Here is a 19,722-nt window from a genome sequence, read left to right as displayed (position 1 = left end):
ACTGAACTCCACACTGGCCACTGAACCACAGTAGTGGCTTGCTGGCTTGACATCTCCCAAGGAAAATGTTGAAATCGCATGTGGAACAGGAAAATGACCCTCGAGTATGAGGGAAAAAAAAGAAAAAGATCAACTGGAGTGCGCCAACCCATGTCAGGACAGCCCAGTTTTGTTGACGAGGTGGCCGAGTGGTTAAGGCGATGGACTGCTAATCTATTGTGCGCTGCACACATGGGGTCGAGTCCCATCCTTGTCGCTCTCCTTGTCTGACACTTGTGCCCGTTCGGTGTTGGCCCTCCTGTTCTTTGCTCCGGTACTAGAGCCGTACATTTTCTAGTGGTGGCTGAACATGGTATAGTAGGCTAACGTCGGTATCGAGCAGTGACAGTAACAGTATTTACATGCCCGTGCTGCCAAGTGGCTCTGGGTTGATACCGCGTTTTCACTTACTTGCAACGCAAACGGAGAAAGCGATTTTTGACAGTCTCTCGAGAGACTGCACTAGGTGTTTAGGGATAGACTTTGTCAGTTCCCCCTGGGATGATGGCCTCTCAAATAGTTTGTGATTCCTCTAGACGTTTATACAGTAGAAGCCTGCTTCGTGGCTTAAATCCAAGCTAATGTAACGAGTTAGAGGTCTGATGCAGAACTGCGAATTCAATGAACGGGAACAGTACAGTACATTGCACTGTATGTGTGAGGAAAGCTGCCCCCTTCTGTCCTTGTCGACCGAACAGAGGACTGTAAAGGATACCGCCAAGAAACTTTAGGATGCTGGTTGGAATACAGCTCCAAAGAAGCCCCTTTGGGTGTTATGTCATCAAAAAGTAAGAACAGCGACTCTCCCTTTGATCAAATGTGCAACAGAGCTGTTTTCCGTGGAGCAGGTTTCAGACCCGTAGACCTGTTTTATTTGTAGGGCAGGGCGCATTCCCAAATGCGAATCTCCTGTTTTAGAAATGCTTTGGGCGGCGTGAAGTGAAAATAAGAAATGGACTCCAGATGCACATGGAAGCAATCAAGTGTTTCATCCGAGCTGTTTCAAAGACTGCTCAAGAGCTTTCCTTTCACAGAGGCACAACGATTAATGATGGGGGTGCACCCTTCAATGCGCCTTACGACTCTAGGGAGTGATTGAGACGATTCGTAGCGTGTGCTAATTTCCCTCTATTCCCCGTGTTGCAGTAGTAGGATGACGTAAATTCCTGCTTCGACACGTAATGGCATTATAATCAAGTGCAAGAGCTGAGGGCTTTAGTTTTGTTTCGTTTTCCATGGCGTTTGTAAGCACGCAAATCAAAGGCAATTCCTGTGTCTAACAGGAATGTAAATGCTTTTGAAAGTGCAGTGTGGTGCAGCTTGTAAAATCCTTATCCACATTTGTGGTTTGTTGCTGTTTTTTTTGTCTGCCAAAACTGCATTTTGACATCCGGACGGGGAGACTTTATCATTTGAACGTGAAGCCAGCCTTAAACCCTCTGAGGCGTGTCTGTCTGCCGGCACGTATTTTGTCAAAGGTATTTATTTTTTTTTAACGGAGAGCGACTTTGAAAAGGTTTCCGCAGCCACGTCGCACTCCGTGTTAGATTAAAGGAGGAATGCGGCGATGGCGAACTCGCTGTAGTTGTGGCCGAGTGGTTAAGGCGATGGACTCGAAATCCGTTGGGGACTCCCCGCGCAGGTTTGAATCCTGCCGACTATGGCGTCTGCCGCACGTCTCCTTATGCCTGCGCGGCAAAGGCGAAGTGCCGCTTCTCCTTTCCTGGTACTATAAAAACGCTAAATCGCTTGGCCCCGCTGCCATGGAAATGAGTTCTTCAGATAACCACACATCTTGCGTTCGCACCTCTGGTGTTGTACTTATGCCTTTGAAAACCTAATGAATAAAACTGAAAGAACCGACACAATATATAGGTGCTCGTAAAGCACGCAGTAAAGAACTGTTAACAGCAAGGGTTTCAGTGGGTTAACTGAGGAGAAGGCGTGATCGCTAATTGTTGACATTGTATTTGGTGTTAGAAACATTCTTACTGTGCATGACGTGGAACAAATGTAGCCACAGAAATTGCATCACGCTTTCATGTATGCTATTGCAGACACCAACGTTGCCTAGATAGAAAACCGAAATAGCCGTGGGTTTGCTTGCTGGTCTGAAGGATCTCTCTTCGAATCTCTATCATTTGTCAATGGAAGTAAAAGGCGCTGCAATCTCATACGTTCAGAATTAAACCCGCAGCTGTTGTTCGACTTTATTTCTTGACTAATTACAACTTAGTGTCGCAAGAGCAGTTACATAAACTTGTCTGGTATATTTGAACACAAATGCCGTTCTTCAATTAAAACTAACAGTACATTGTCAGGGACATTCAGTTCTATACAAACAAGAGACAGACAAGAGAATATTTCTACCTTTCATGTGGACTACGTGTTGACTTAATGATCGGAATAATTGAAAAGTTCGGGTTCACAGCCGATGCAGTGCGTGCTAATTAGAACAACAGCAACGCTGAGCTCTCAGCACCGTACTGAGCCCAGGTGATTTTCTAAAGCTGTCAGGTGCAGTTCATTTACATGAAGGAAATCTCTTACTGAGTACGATTACAATGCAGTAAGTAGCACAGACTACTTAGGGGAGTAGCCCGATGCGTTTAAAAACGACCCGAGCCAGGCAGGAGTCAAACTTACAATCTCCTGATTCGTAGTCAAACGCGTTATCTATTGCGTTTGTGTGACATTACAGGACTGCAACCCGGTGAGCTCAGCACTGCAACTAGTAAACTATTACCCCCGGTCCATTCTTTTCCAAAAGTGAGAAACACCTGTTTTCTACATTTTGTCTGTTTTAAAACCATATCTCTTTAAACCAAACCAAGAGTTTGTCTTTTGCACTGATATTCTGATTCATTTCGATTTCAAAGAAAAAAAAACCTACCTTCCAAAGCATCATAAAATTGTCCCTTCTTCCAGACTCTACTTCTCTCTTTTAGTAGTACAGCAGACCTTTCCAGGTGAGCAGATCACAGAGTCCGAAATGAGCTTCCTCCATCAAGCAAAGTACCTGAACATGACTCTGTCTTCATAAAAGCGCCCCTGTAATAAAGAAATTGAATCCGAAATCAAGAGGGCAGTTACCTACTGAAATACAAGAAGTCATCAATTTTAACCTAGCAACACATTAAAGGCTGCATCTATACAAGTACGATTCTAGAAATGCTCACCAGATTACGTTTTAAGAAGGAACTGCGCCTCAGGTTCCGCCGAGATCTTAACTCGGATGGCAGGATTCAGAGTCCAGAGTGCGGACTGATGGCGCACGGAGGGTCCATATACTGTGGATCCCTCAGTGATTTTCCGCGTATTCAAACCGCCAGCATGTGACTCCCCTGTCCCCGTGACCTCATTGCTCTGCTCTCTCCTCTGTGCAGCCGAGCCCGATTCACGGTAAAGTGAAAAAAAAGATGCCCTCAACGTGAGATTTACTCTGGAGCAAGGATAGATGTTACCTTTTTATCATTGAACAGGATGTATGTGATGTGGTGACTAGGTTCAATTTTGTATCCTCTTTAAAAGATTAAGGACTGGGGTGAGCGTGATTTACCACCCTTTCGGCTAAGAACCCGACGTGCGCACCGTTTAAGCTGCATAGACTCGGTCGTTTAACTCTTCTCCATTAGCAGGGTTAAGGTTAAAGTAAAAAAACATTGCTGACTTCTTTTTTTTTTGCCAGCCGCTAGCACTGATTAGCAAGGTTTGTATTTCATGTTTTGCAAGTTGCATCCATTTTAAGAAAAACAAGTCGCGTTAAAGACAGGAAATGAATACTTGCATTTAATTAAGTCTAGCTGTAGGCGGTTGTCCATAATGACCAGTTCTGTTCGAGAACACAGAACAAAAAAGGCACCGCTGGGATTCGGACCCAGGATCTCCTGTTTACTAGACAGGCGCTTTAACCAACTAAGCCACGGCGCCCTGGGAGTGCTGTCGTTTTGCAGCCACTTGGACACACCACTCAGACACATCTGCATTCGGTGTGTGCTCCGCCTGTTGCCACCTTTACATACAATAGCAACATCGACACCAAGAGAAAGGATGACAAATGGCTTTTATCTGGAACTTTTCATGTCCAAGGAGCTCAATGTGCATTCTGTGTACAACAGGGCCACTGAACTCCACAATGGCCACTGAACCAGTGGCTTGCTGGCTTGACATCTCCCAAGGAAAATGTTGAAATCGCATGTGGAACAGGAAAATGACCCTCGAGTACACACATCCACAACCACACATCTTACGTTCGCGCCTCTGGTGCTCTACTTATGCCTTTGAAAACCTAATGAATAAAGCTGAAAGAACTGACACATTATGTAGGTGCTCTTAAAGCACGCAGTAAAGAACTGTTAACAGCAAGGGTTTCAGTGGGTTAACTGAGGAGAAGGCGTGATCGCTAATTGTTGACTTTTTATTTGGTGTTAGAAACACTCTTACTGTGCATGACGTGCAACAAATGTAGCCACAGAAATTGCATCACGCTTTCATGTATGCTATTGCAGACACCAACGTTGCCTAGATAGAAAACCGAAATAGCCGTGGGTTTTCTTGCTGGTCTGAAGGATCTCTCTTCGAATCGCTATCATTTGTCAATGGAAGTAAAAGGCGCTGCACAGAGAGGACCACTGTCATGAGGCCGGTTAGCTCAGTTGGTTTGAGCATGGTGCTAATAACGCCAAAGTCGCGGGTTCGAGCCCCTTACTGGCCAGGTCCTTTTCTCCTCTCTTACCAAAGCTGTTAGGTTCCTTTCCGTGGTGAGATGGGTTGTCATGCAATGCTGCCACATAGTGCCGACAGGCAATTAATAGACAAAAATGAAGAGAGTTAAAGCAGCTGGAGAGTTTCTCTTACAACTTTTGAGCTGACACAGTTTTGGAAAATGTTTCCTTCACGCTGCACTGTACCATATAGGCAGCCAAGAGTCTCCAAAACAAAACAGAATTGACAGTCATATAATGTCCATTAACCCCGGTTTTAAACGCAGCATCATGTCTGCCATCATAAGAATATGAGTCCAGTATTTTAGAATATAGTCAGAATGACTTCTAACCTTACCTGTGGTCTCTTTAATCCCTATTGCTCAATGCATGGTGTACGTACTGCATACATGTGTCTTGATAATGAGGAATGGGCCCCTGAGACAGTCATTTGCCTGTTTCACAAATGATCGTATTTTACTAGAGATTCTGTTTGGGATTCAGATGTGCATTCGGACAGCAATCCCTTTCAAGAAATGATACGTTCTGGATGAGGTCAAAGGTGCTGGAACACTGTATTTAGGATGTGTTTGCAGTGATTGTGTGTCTCCTGCTTCAACGCAGTGATATATAGATGTGCTCCTGTAATTTATTGGTACAAGCCCAGGGCAGTAAGCAGTCTGAGGATTTATTTCCAGACGGCATAGAACAGTGAAGCAGTGAAGTAGTGCAACACACTGGATCATTATATTATTAGATTCTATTCTACTTAAATTATTACATTATACACAACTTGAGTTCATTTTAAAAATTAAAAGGTAATAAAAGGAATGCATTTTCATGAGAAAGATAATACCGATATGCATGTGATAATCTTCCTTATATCATGTCGTGCATCATTTGGACACTTTGTGGGCTTGAAATACAAAGAAAATCATGTTCTATGGTACAAGACAAATACAAAACTTAAGCTTTTATTTTAATTAGATTTGTTTATTAAGCATAAGCAATCATTTATTACATTAATATATGTGAAAATGACATTTTAGCACCATAATATTACATACAGGTCTCTAGCTTCAACACAGTGATATATATATATATGCTCAGTGATTAATTGGTACATGCCCAGGTCAATAATCAGAATGAGGATTTATTTCCAGACGGGCTACAGGTAGTGTTGTGAAATACTTCAACACACTGGATCACAGATTTAGACCCCCTGCACTCTTACTCCTTAAAAACCAAAGAAATGAAGATATGTAGCAATCACATTGTAACAGGGGTGACAGTGACTTAATGCTTATACTAGTGGACTTCTGGTACCTTTAGGGTACGGTGTTCCCTGAAGGGCTCTCAAACCCCGCATTTCAGATGCCTAGCTGTATCGCTGATGTGTTGCACCTCAGAATCACTTTTAAACCTTACCTCTGGTATCTTTAATCCCTATTGTTCAACGCATGGTGAAAGTATTGCATAAATGTGTCTGAAAATGAGCAATGGGCATCTGAGAGACTCATTTGCCTGTTTCACAAATGATCATATTTGACTAGAGATTCTGTTTGGTATTCAGTTGTGCATTCTGACAGCAATCTCTTTCAAAAAATGATTTTACCTTATCGCGGCTTTGCCCTTCTTGCCTCTTTGGACAATATCTCCATCTTGTGGTCGTTGTTGGTAATGTCTAGACAATATCTCCATCTTGTGGTCGTTGTTGGTAATGTTTTCTTATGCTCTTTTTTTATTTCAATTCTCTATTAGTTGATTCTAGAATCTCTACAATAGAGTTGAAAACATCAGTTTTATAGCAGACAATATGACATTATTTATAGTCTAATTAGATATGTATTACCCTGTTTTTAACATAATAACAAATTAAAATTGATTAAAACTAAGTTTGGAACACCAGGGAACATAAAAAATGATTTTTAGGAAAACCATGAGGTTCTCTGTGTCCGATGCCTGCAAGGGGAGAAAGCTAGAATCCTTTGATTTTTCAAAATTTGAAAATAAACATTATATAACAACAGCTTTCATTCCTAGGAGTGAAAAACAACCATTTTTGAAGACATATTAGTTTCTAAAATACTACAATAAAGTTAAAAACATCCATTTTATATTACATTATTTTTTGTGAAATAATTAAATTGGCTTATTTCTCTCGCATTAAATTGGCTACAAATGCAAGAATTCAACCAGATATTCTTGTAAAATGTATACTGTTGCATTGCAGTTAGTTAATGTAGTTAGTCCATAATCAGCAATCTAAACTTTATTGTTAAGCTTTAATGATTGATGTTGTACCAGTAACCTTTAGAAATACTATAGTACTTCACAAATGCTTTGTGTGTTTGGAAATCTTTTGAGTAAAAGCCTTATAAAAATAGGTTTAGTTTTTACAGGACATCACAAAGAAATAGGATGGTATAATTCTTATAATTGCTTAGTGATTGTATTTGGAAGATTATGCACTAAACAGACTTCAGGGATGCCAGTGGATCATTGTGCTATTTGGAATTATTCCAAAAATCAAGTGACCTCTTTGCTGTAGTATTTTTAGTATTATTTATTTAGTATTAATAAAGAATAGATTTATTAAAGTCATGCGATGTGCAAGCGGGATATGTAAAATAATTGAAAATAAAGTTTTTTATTATTGTTATAGAGAAACATGATCAGATTTTCCCTGGTTCAGAAAAAAGACGATTAAAATCTGTAATCTTTCCACTTGTATGTCATCAGACATTAACGAGTACAAACCCCCTCTCTGCCGGAGTGTTGGCTGTGACGAATTAAACCAATTTCACAGGTATTTTCAAAGTAGGAAGTACAGTGTTAACTAGTAGATGGCCTCCTCAATGAAATCGCTTCAACATGCTAATGCGTTGGTGTAACAGTCCCGGCGTGGCAAGCTTCCAATGTCAACTCGACTCGATTGGAAGACAATGAACGTATTTTAGCCCTAAATGAATTAATAGCAAACATGGTTTACATAAAAGACATTTTTCCAAGAAAGTGTATAATAATACGATCTATAGTTGAAATCCGAGCCTAAATATAAAGAAAAAAGCATTTTCAGAGAGCAATCACGCTGTGTTTATGTAGAAAAAGCGATTAGGTTTATGAGCAATCTAATTACCTATTTGCTTAAAACGCTATATAAAATAAAGTTTATTTAAAGATGAATGATAAGTGTCGCAGTTTAAATAATTTTCGTAGTAGGGCTTGGACAGATTCCAAGTGCATTTTTGCAATTTACGTTGCATTGTCCAATGTGATGTTGTAATACAGTTTAGAATACAGTAAGTCTAAACTGTATCAGCTTTATTTATGGGTTGCAATTTAGAAAAAGTCAAAAACCGCACTCAAAATGCAATTTAGAGCTTTCTGGCAAGAGGAGACACCCAAATTATAATGTAACATGCCACTGTTTGTGCATGAACAAAGTTATACTGCAATTTTCCTTAGATACGCGATTAAAAAAAATAATTTTTTTGAATCCCCGGCCGAACACATTCCATAAGAATCAGCGCTTTTATACAGTATATCGCCTTTAAACACATATATTTAAACACGCGTTTACGATTTAAATCAAAACGCGATTCAAATCAATATAAATGTTTATTTTGTAACGCATAGGTGACTATTCATTGTTATTAAAAAGACGTAAATTCGATCATGTTGTGATATTTAGAAATATAAATTTGTTTTGATGCGAGTGAGGTTTTATTTAATCTCTGACCAAGGGAAATGTTTCATTTTTTCAAAGAAATGTTTGTTAAAAATTAAAGTCATAGTTCCATGAGATTCAACCACAGACCATGTGACATAGGAGTCAGGAACCTAACCCACAGCACCACCAGCGCAGACACATACTGAGGGCTGAAAAAGCACTACAGAAACATTATCGACTATAAAATAATGTAATTAGGCACAGAAGAAGTTTACAGCACAGTACAATAATAAATGCTGACCATGACTTTAGAAGCATAAATTACCTTACACTCAATTTAAACACAAGCTGTCTTTAGCCCTCTAAGCTGGTTCATACAGAAATGTAGAGAACCAGGCTCAGAACACACAGCTTCATTAGCGAATACATATGCAGAACAACTAGAGAAGATGTTTTGCAGAGGATGGATTTTTAGAAACATCCCATCAGTGACATCACTGAAGTCAACTCCTAGGTAACTGTCGTGTGGATAGTTTCACAAGAATCAGACAAAGGTTTAAGCATCGCTTATTTTAGATAAAACTGCAAAAAAACAACAACAACCCATAATGTACTTCTTTGCGGCTCTGTTTGCCCAAATCATATATTCACAACGTGTATATATTACGTAACCAAAAACCGCAATATGGAAACAGAACCTGTGTAATTGTTGACAGATGATGTACTCGTAAGATTTTTACAAGACGAACTACAACATTTAAAAAATGACTTGTATGTACTTGATATCTCTAATCAATCCACTGCACTGCATTAAAACAAAACGAAAACTAAAACGCCCTGGGCATACCGTTTCGCGCTTCCTATCAGTTGCTCAAAAGCAATTTGACCGTATGAAATGCATAATATAAACCTAGAAACATATACGTTAGGAGTATTTACGTAGAATCGGTGTCAAGACATACCTCTCAAATACTGTAAATCAAGTTAAAAATATCTCAAGACCGATTCTGGTCATAATGAAACCATGTTTCGTGTATGTTTTCTTTAAAGTACCGAGACCAGCCATATACTGTATGTTTATGTTCCAAAATTAATATCGTTTATGGCCTTCACACGCGTTGCAGTATGCTCCTATTCTTTTTATGCTCAGGCACTAAGATTTCCCTTCAGTGGTAAAATTCCATATAAATATTCAATACTTAAACGGGCACAGTTAAGACATTAAATATACATATACATATACAAACTGTATACAGTACAGTTTGCATACGGTAATATGTTTATGTTCCTAAATCAACCTCTTTTATGAGCATGTGAAAGGCATGGTGAATCGATTCTCAAAAATTACTGTACTTTGCATGATTGGAAAAAAATGCGTGATTGCGAAATGCTGTGGTGTTACTTTTACAAAGACGGTCAATGAAAAAAATAATGTGGACCAGGGCAATACTTTGAGTTTACAGCTTGTCCAAGGTCATTTCTTATTAATACTATTAGTAATATCTTCATTAAAGACTTTGATGGCTACAGCTCAAACATGAGAAGTTGAGCTTTATTAGCTCCACCTTGCGGAAATTCCGGATACTATTATTTTGCTAGCGGTATTTACCGGTAACTCGCGGTATTTACCGGTAACTTGTGGTAGACTGCGTACAGCGTACGCCCGCGCATTTTGAATGGCTGCACCTGTAGCAATCATATTGTAGCAGACACTCATTTGCCTGTTTCACAAATGATCATATTTTACTAGAGATTCTGTTTGGGATACGGATGTGCATTCTGACAGCAATCTCTTACAAAAAATGATTTTACCTTATCGCGGCTTTGCCCTTCTTGCCTCTTTGGACAATATCTCCATCTTGTGGTCGTTGTTGGTAATGTCTAGACAATATCTCCATCTTGTGGTCGTTGTTGGTAATGTCTTCTTATAGATAGATACTTTATTGATCCCGTGAGGGAAATTGCAGTGCAACAGCAGCTTAACACACAACACAGCCACAGTGTAACGAATTATATAATAATAGTACAATACTGTATATATACTGTATATATATATGAAACAGAAATAGAAACAGAAACAGGAATCACTTACTCACCTGGAGAATCTCTGAAGGAATATCTAGCATTTATCAATGGAAATAAAAGCTGCTTAAATACAGTGCATGTTCAAACTCAAACCCTCAGCTGCTGTTCTTGTTTTTTTGGGACAAATTGCAACTGAGCATCGCATGAGCCGTTACGTACCCTTATCTGTTTGGCAATTTCAAGGGAGGAGTTAGGTCAGAATGGGTAGGCTGAAAAACAACAAGTAAAGATTTATTCCAAGATGAAACGTTGTGGCGGTTTTCTTATCTTTTCAGCATGGACTAAACTTTTACGTGTTCCTTATATGCTATATATGTATATATTAGCACCAATGTCGTTCTTAAAAACTAACATGAAATATACAAAGATGAGACAGACAATATATTGTAATAATTCTATATTAACGTGGCCTACATATTGACGCAATGATCGAACTAACTGACGTGTTCTGATTCAGATCCCCTGCAGTTCATGCCAATTAGAACAATAGCAATGCTGAGTCCTCCCCACCCTACTGAGCACAAATTCAGCTGCTCTCCAGTTCTGTTCTGCATGTTTTTTCATTGCAATTGAGCTCGGAGCTGGAGATGATCTCCATACAGTTCTGTGTTAACTAGCCCGCACTTGCGTGCTAATTTACGGGTTGTGGTAGATGCTTTTCTAATTTTCACAGCAAGAAACTTGTGTTTCCTACTATTTTTATCAGGTTTAAAATATCATCTCCTTAAAACAGAAAAAGTGTTGGTGTGTTGTGCTGAAATTCTGATTGATTTTGAATTCAAAGAAAAAAGGTTTTCTTCCAAAACACCGTGAAATTGTCACATCTTGCAGACAATAGGTGTATTCCATGTTGAAAAGAGAAGAAAGAAAACCATGGAGCCTTTTACAGGTGTGAGGCTTCTTCAGCTGTGAGAAGACCTCACGGCCGAAACGCTGTGTTTCCGTTCTTCTCTTTTCAGCATGCAATAAACCTATTGCTTGTTCCTTTGCAGCCGAGGCATGCTGACGTAGCTACCCAGCTGAACATCTTGCAGACTCTACAGTACTTTTCTCCTGTAGAAGTAAAGCAGGGCTTGCTGGGTGAGCTTTTGCTCCGGTAAATTAGGTCACGTGTCATGTTAAATCACTTCTTCTAAACACAACATTTGCTGGTGCTAGCTTTCCCCATTGAAAAAAAAAGAGACATTTCCCTTACAGTACATGACATATCGTTTTTATTCTATCAATAAGTATAGAAATTAAACAAAAGAAAAAATGGTGTCGCCAAAGAATGGGAGGTGTCAAGGGCATTGAGCTCCTTGGACATGAAAAGTGCCCGATAAATGCCATTTCTCATCATTTCTCTTGGCGTCAGTTCTGCTATTAAATGGGACGGAGGCAACGGGCTCAGAGAGCAGGTTAAGTGCACACCGAACGCAGATGTGTCCAAGTGTCTGTAAAAGAGCGGTGCTCCGCTGGCGCTGTTCCCTAGTGGCTTAAAGTGCCCGCCTAGTAAGCAGGCGATCCTGGGTCTGAATACCAGCGGTGCCTCTCTCCGTGTCTTGTTGTGCCGAATGTATCATTTCAGACAAACATGTACAGCTTGGTTCAGTTTAATGCAAGAATTCATTTCCTTTCTGGAATAACTTGTTTTTGAAGAAATCCATACAGCTTGTGAAAGATGAAATCCATTTCTTGGTTGCCAGTGGAAAAAGATTGCCGGCTGCAAGAAGCGCAAGTGATTGTTTTCTTTGACCATAAACCTGCAAATGTAGGGAGCACAAGCGGCCGTCAGTCTCTGTGGCGCAATCGGTTAGCTGTTAACCGAAAGGTTGGTGGTTCAAGCCCACCCAGGGACGCATGTCTCCGTTTTTCCAATGTAAACATCATCACCGCTAAAGAAGATGGCGCAGAAGGCTCCACAGTCGAAACGTTGTGCTTCTTTTCTTCTCTTTTCAGCATGGAGTAAACCTTTGCTTGATCCTTTGCAGCCTAAGCATGCTGACGCAGCTACCTTTCTCTTAACGCGCCTCAATCATTATTCACCAAAACGATCAGCAGAATAAGTCGCCTTTGTGGTGATGTCACTCCTCTGCTTCACAAATGTCCTTAGTGACGGACCATTTCTTTCTGCCATTTTTCCGGAGCGGTTATTGATTGCTCCATCATTTCCCTCTTACTTTCCATCACTAGATTGAAAAAAAAAAAACAGAAACAGGCTGACAGGACGACAATCAAATTGCAAAAACTCATCAAAGCACTCGATAGAGTATTTGAATCCACAAGTAGCTACGAGCAACTTTGTCCTGGCTTGCATGATCACATATGCAAATGGTGAGGCTCCAGTTCGACACCCAGTTCGACACCACTTTACAGTATATGACAAAAGCATGGCAGACTGTGCTGGACCGGCAGATAACTTCCGCTTATTTTTACCATATTAAACATTGGAAATCCTCCCACTTGTATTTGTGACACTTGATTTTGGCTCCACCTAAAACACTCTTAAATCTTCAAACACTTTTCTCTTCTCCCGCAACACTCTTGTCTGTCGGCACTATGTGGCAGCGTTGCATGACAACCCCTCTCACCACGGAAAGGAACCTAACAGCTTTGTTAAGAGAGGAGAAAAGGAGCTAGCCAGTACGGGGTTCGAACCCGTGACCTTGGCGTTATTAGCACCACGCTCGAACCAACTGAGCTAACCGGCCTCACAGCAGTGCTCCTCTCTGTGCTGCAAAAAATCGAACTCAGGGAATTTCTTTTGTCCTCCTTTGAATAGAAAGCCGTGTAATTCAGTGTACGGGCTTTCTCGTGCAGTTTCATGGTTCTTGTAACCCAAATCCTACACTGGCCTGAAGTGCCCCCCCATTTCACAGCATTTTTCAGCTGATTTAAAATGTACCTAAAGGAGAAGCATTATTGAAGACCATCAATTACCAAGAGCTTTTGTCAAAGGTTTTGGTGGTCATTTTGAATGACCACAGAGCGCTGTGACCTCGGTTTTACATCTCATCCAAAAGACAGCGCCCTTTTACAACACAGCATCTCCGTCACTATACTGGGGCATTGGGACCCGCACAGACCTCAGGGCGAGCGCCCCACCGCCGGCACCATTAACACCGCTTCCAGCTGGAAGCTTTGTTTTCCCCTGTAGCTCACCCTCATCCGGGTACTGACCTGGCTCACACCTGCTTAGCTTCAGTGGGTTTTTTGCAAAAGCCACTGCATTGGCCGGGAATCGAACCCGAGCCTCCCGCGTGTCAGGCGAGAATTCTACCACTGAACCACCGATGCTCAGTGCCTGGGCCTTCAAAAAAGACGCTTTTTTGGTGCTCTGTGCAAAACGCGTCGACATCTGCTTCCAGCTGCAAAATGCCATTCGCGGACGCTGAAGAACTTATTTCCAAGGCAGCGGGTACAAGCGATTGGGCGTTTTAAAACCACCAGGAACAGCAAGGAGGCGCGCTTCTTTGCTTGCGCCGGAACACACCGACTGGAGGCGGATAACGTAGTCGGCAGGATTCGAACCTGCGCGGGGAGACCCCAAGGGATTTCTAGTCCATCGCCTTAACCACTCGGCCACGACTACAACAAGCCCCACTTCCGCTGCGTTCTTGCTACAATCTTACCTGGATCGCGAGGCGCCGGCGGAAGCCTACAGATGCAGCCATTCAAAATGGGTGAGGTATTTCGCGGCATACCGCGACACGCCCACCGGGGTATCACGCGGTTCACGTGTGTCACGTGACTAACTATCCGGCGTCGCCTTGTAAAACCGCCAGGGGGAGCTTAACCTCTCATGTACAGCATTTGAGCCTTTAATTTTGAACTGTGTATTACAGCATGTTAATCATCAGTCATTAAAATGTTGGTATATTTTATGAAAGCAAGATTGCTCAGTTGGACAAAAGTACACAACCTAACTTTATCAGAAATATTTATGCATCAAAGCCTTTACTGAAGATATTACTAATTGTATTAATAATGGATGACTTTGGACAAGCTGTATACTCAAAGTATAATTTCTTTAGCACATTTGTACAAGCACTTGGAATCTGTCCAAGCCATACTTTGTCAGGCATTTCGTTTTACTTCAACGGGCATAAAAACTTCCTTGCTTTTAACAGGGCGTTTCATAATTTCTAACTACGAAAATGATTTAAAATGCGACACCTATCATGAAAAGAAAAAAATACACACCAGTATTCCATTTCTCCCTAAACATTGTAAGCTTCGAAGTCTTTAACTAACGTGATACCGGAGTCAACAAGCATACTTTTAGAATTTGATTTAAAGGGAATATAATATGGAATCGCGTATCTCAAGAATTTAATAACGGTATGATTATATCCGTGTACTGCGGGAGGGCTGTTTCGCCTGCCTGCTTATGCGAGCTGTCTTGTAGCCTACTGGTCTAGTTGCGTGACTACCACCTGGCAGGTTGTGTGTTCGAATCCAGCTGGTGCTGGACCTTTCAGTTTTATTTATTTATTTTTTAATCGCGTAACATAAACATATTACCGTATGCAAACTGTACTGTATACAATATGTATATGTATATTTAATGTCTTAACTGTGCCCGTTTAAGTATTGAATATTCATATCTAATTTTACCACTGAAGGGAAATCTTAACATAAACATACAGTATATGGCTGGTCTCGGTACTTTAAAGAAAAAAATACACACCAGTATTCCATTTCTCCCTAAACATTGTAAGCTTCGAATGAAACCACTAAATAAAGACATAAATATAGAAATCTTAAGATTTGTTTTATTTAATGTTGGTAGCAGGATGAACTGTCAGAGTGTATATTTTGTCACAAAGTTGCTACAAGATGTTAACAGTGAAAAAGGTATTTAGAAATGAGTTATTTCAAGATGAAAAAGAAAACATACACGAAACATGGTTTCATTACGACCAGAATCGGTCTTGAGATATTTTTAACTTGATTTACAGTATTTGAGAGGTATGTCTTAACACCGATACTACAGTGCTTAAGTACTGCTCACGTATATGTTTCTAGGTTTATATTATGCATTTCATACGGTCAAATTACTTTTGAGCAACTAATAAGAAGCGCGAAACGGTATGCGTTTTAGTTTCGTTTTGTGCTGGAACCCGTGGATTGATTAGAGATATCAAGTACATACAAGTCATTTTTTAAATGTTGTAGTTCGTCTTGAAAAAATGTTACGAGTACATCATCTATCAACAATTACACAGGTTCTGTTTCCATATTGCGGATTTTGGTTAGGTACAGTATTATCAAATCCAGTGGCGCTGTGTGTTACTTTACTGATTCCCAATCTGTGATTGAAACCTGTAAAACCGGTTTAATTCGTCACAGCCAGCACTCTTCAGGTGTGAGGGTCTTCTGCTCAGAATGAAACGCTAAAATGTTTGTGTATATTCTAATGGTAGTGGGGGCAGGGTGTGTGGGAACAGGTTTGTTCTTCACACCTGAAACATTTTCTCTGAAAGGATTTTCTTAGCAGTTTAACCGATCTTGTTACAGCATGTTACAGTTTACTATTATTAACCATAATAATTTTAAGTGCTTAATGTAAAATCTTGTAAAAATATATTTTCATTGTTCAAATATACATTAAGTCTGACTATCATATAATAAGTTAAATACAAAACTAAAGAAAAAATAGGGTTAAATATAATTCAAAATATTTTGCTAACAATGTTAACTGTTTATGAATAATAAAATGTATTAACTAAGGAGTAGGATGGCACAGTTGTTAGCATGTTTTTTGTTTTGTTTCTTTTTCATAAATACAACAGTAGTACCTGATGTCTCAGCGCCTTTCAAAATTAAATTATGCATGCAAACCTGTGAACTAGAAAGATAACTAAGATATCCATCCATTTATAATGGTGGCAAAGTGGTTAGCATTGCTATCTTGGAGCACTGGGGTCCTAGATTCAATTCCTGCCATCCTGTGTGTGTGGGGTTTGCATGTTCTCTCTGGGTTACATGGTTTTTCTCCGTATGTGTGATATGACTCCCTCTCGCACTCCAAAACATACTGGTAAGTTAATTGGTTTATGGGAAAACTGGCCCTGGTGTGTGTGTGTTTGTGTCTGTCTGTCCTGTGATGGACTGGCGCTATGTCCAGGGTGTATTCTGCCTTGTGTCCGTTGCTTACTGGGATAGGCTCCAAATCCTCAGTACTGGATAAAGAGATTAGAAATAGATGGACTATACACAGTGTTAGAAACCCACTATGAAATGGCAGCATCTCACTGAGAATAAAATATTTTATAGTGCTGGCCTTTCCACCTCTCTTGCACATCAGTATCCATACCTAGTTATTTAAACAAATTACCTCTAATTATAAACATCTTAATATGCTGGCTCTGTGGATCCGCATCAGCTATGTTTGCCCATTCCTTCAATTCATGTGCATCCAACACAAAGTTCAATACTAGTAACTGCACAAAATCTAAAATACAATCCTCATTTCAGTATCTATGTAAACATATAGTCTGTTAACTTCATCATCTTCATCAAAAGTATGCCTAACCCCATTAGGAAGTGTTCTTGTTATCAGTGTATTCCTTAGCTTTCCCAAAATTATCTTCTTCTTACCAACATCTCTAGTCTTTTATCCTGCAATAACTCAGCCAACACTTAAATCCCCAAAAGCTGCTTGTGTTAATTTCTTTAAATCACAAATATCATGTGTAAATACTGGCCATTTAATACTCTGCATTGTGGGATAATAGTTTATTTTAAAGGGAACTAGAGAAACTAAGAACTAGAGAAATTAAGAAAGGCTTTTTTTTCCTAGAATTAATAAATGCACATCCTGTTCACTGGGGAAATTAAATCCACACTGAGCAATCTTCAATATGTTCAGAATATGACAGCGAGAATCCTATCAGGGATGCATTACACCTGTTTTCAAGTCCTTGCACTGGTTACCTATCAGGTTTCGAGTCAACTTCAAATTCCTCATCCTCATTCTGTACCTACAGTATATGGCTTATTATCTGTCTACTCCCCCACCTTTGTCTGTCTGACTCTGGTCTTCTAGCTGTCCTCAAGAACATCTACATTCTGTGGGTGACAGGGTCTTCTCCAGCTGCACCCCAGAGCTCTCAATTTGTATTCCCAGTGATATCAGTCACGTACCCTGAGTGCATTTAAATCTAACCTCAGAACCTTTCTTTTCAGAAGACTTAGTGTCTGTATCTGCTTCATTTTCTAATTTTGGTCGCACCTCTAACTGCTTGTCTTTCTTATATGTATTTACTTTGTAATCTGTGGTCCTTTTATCTGTTTTTACATCTACCATATTGCTTTGAGATGCCACCTTTAATGGTAATATATAAAATAAAGTTTTTTATTATTGTTATAGGGAAACATGATCAGATTTTCCCTGGTTCAGAAAAAAAGATCTAAAGTATACTAGTTTGTCACTCTTCTCATTCCCTTTGCTAAATGACTTTTCATACTAATCTGATCAATCTAACTGCCAGTTTTCTGTGCTTTCTCTATCCTGCTAGATTTGCAATTATTCTGAAAATTTTCATCTTGAAATAACTCATTTCTAAATACCCTTTTCACTGTTAACATCTTGCAGCAACCCTGCGACAAAATATACACTTAGCTCAACCTGACAGTTCATCCTGCTACCAACATTAAATAAAACAAATCTTAAGATTTCTATATTTATGTCTTTATTTAGTGGTTTCATTAGTGACAAAGGCTAAACTTTCTTGGAAAAATGTCTTTTATGTGTTGCGGAAAAAACTGACTTGCTTTAACAAAATATGTTTACAAGTCCTTTCACCTGGCAGTTTACCTAAATGCCCAACTATCTGAGAAGCCCTCCATGAAACCATAGTTGCTATTAATTCATTTAGGGCTCACTGACAGAATTGCTGTTTTTTATGCATGCTAATTTCTGATTCCTCACTCTGTTTCATGTTTATAGATAAGACTATTGATCGCGAAGGGAAATTGATGTACATGTGTACATGTTCTTTTGTAACATAGACCTTTTTGTGATTTTTTTGTATATCTAAGCAAGTGTTCCTGCATCCCTCTTCTGCACTATAGGCATGGCTTTTATTCTGTTTGCTCCATTTCTAAAACGTTTTGCTCATGTGCATTTTTGTATTTTTTTACACCTCTAGCACTTTAACGTCCTGAATTTTCATTTGCCTTAATTTGTAGAATGAATTTGAGTTTTAGCCTTAAAAATCTTAAGTTTTCACTATCTTTTGTTTCTTGTCCTACAACTGTTATTATTGATCACCATGACTTCATTCAGCCTTTCCTGAACGTCTATGACAGGCAGAGAGAGTGCTGTTTCTGGTGCGATCTTTTGCAGCTGACATTTCACTGTTTTAAACGAACAAGAAATTAGATTGCTCATAAATCACTTATTCTATATAAATACAGCGTAATTGCCCTCCGAAAATCCTCTTTTTCTTGTTCGTTTTAGAGACCTTGATCGAAACTGATTTTAGATGTCAGAAAGGATTTATTTTCTCTGTATTTCCTACATTGCTTTGTCGAGATTTTAACTTCATTTTTAGGCTCAGATTTCAACTATAAATCATACACTAATTAATAGCAGTAAATACTGATGTTTTGCTCCCTCTTACCACAAAAATATATATGTTTTGTAGCTGGGATGAACTTTATTTCGTACGCGTAGCTACTGCGATTTGGACACGAAGCGGTTAAAGATGGCGGCAAATCAGGCACCCAGAGGGGGGGGGGGGGGCGTCTTCTCGCCTCCATAACTAAAATACCAAATAGGAGTGGCTTAAGCGACATACACAGTCGTGTAACTGACAGTTTGAGGTAGCCTATCGTGTAAATTTCGCTTTGTTGCTGATAGGTTAAGCTTTCGAAACTCTGCCCCAAAGTCATGTGACTGATTTTTCGCCCTGTTTCGTTGGTTAAACGCAATGATCACAAGCACCACCATGGTAACTGGGATGTGTAGTTTTTAATTCAGTTTGAATTATAACTGTACGTACTGTCTTCATATTTGGCCAGGGCTTTAAAGAGAAGGCGCGCCAAAAAATTTCGGTGCCGTCGTCTCCGCTTTAAAGGTACCCCCGTGCTGGAAGAATTTGACCTCGGAACGTTTGCCCAGCGTACTTAAACTTAATATGGTCAGTAACGGTAAACAGTAACATGGTAAGAAGGAGCACGTACAAACGTTTTCGAAATAACCACATGTAAGACTCTGATCCTAAAAATGTTTAG

At 39.8% G+C, this 19,722-nt stretch overlaps 5 non-coding genes across 5 annotated transcripts; 1 reads left to right on the top strand and 4 right to left on the bottom strand.

The window, feature by feature from the left end:
* The first annotated feature begins 1,620 nt into the window (after positions 1-1,620).
* Positions 1,621-1,702, top strand: trnas-cga (transfer RNA serine (anticodon CGA)). The gene has a single exon. It is a non-coding gene; the product is annotated as a tRNA-Ser (tRNA).
* Positions 1,703-3,895: 2,193 nt separating this feature from the next.
* On the bottom strand, positions 3,896-3,969 carry trnat-agu (transfer RNA threonine (anticodon AGU)). The gene has a single exon. It is a non-coding gene; the product is annotated as a tRNA-Thr (tRNA).
* Positions 3,970-13,116: 9,147 nt separating this feature from the next.
* trnai-aau (transfer RNA isoleucine (anticodon AAU)) lies at positions 13,117-13,190 on the bottom strand. The gene has a single exon. It is a non-coding gene; the product is annotated as a tRNA-Ile (tRNA).
* Positions 13,191-13,705: 515 nt separating this feature from the next.
* Positions 13,706-13,776, bottom strand: trnav-gac (transfer RNA valine (anticodon GAC)). Its single transcript has one exon. It is a non-coding gene; the product is annotated as a tRNA-Val (tRNA).
* Positions 13,777-13,989: 213 nt separating this feature from the next.
* On the bottom strand, positions 13,990-14,071 carry trnas-aga (transfer RNA serine (anticodon AGA)). The gene has a single exon. It is a non-coding gene; the product is annotated as a tRNA-Ser (tRNA).
* Positions 14,072-19,722: the final 5,651 nt, after the last annotated feature.

This window comes from Lepisosteus oculatus, unplaced genomic scaffold (genome assembly GCF_040954835.1).
Source record: "Lepisosteus oculatus isolate fLepOcu1 unplaced genomic scaffold, fLepOcu1.hap2 HAP2_SCAFFOLD_48, whole genome shotgun sequence".
Taxonomy (NCBI): domain Eukaryota; kingdom Metazoa; phylum Chordata; class Actinopteri; order Semionotiformes; family Lepisosteidae; genus Lepisosteus; species Lepisosteus oculatus.
The sequence above is the reverse complement of the archived record's forward strand: the minus strand, read 5'-3'. Positions and strand labels throughout refer to the sequence as shown.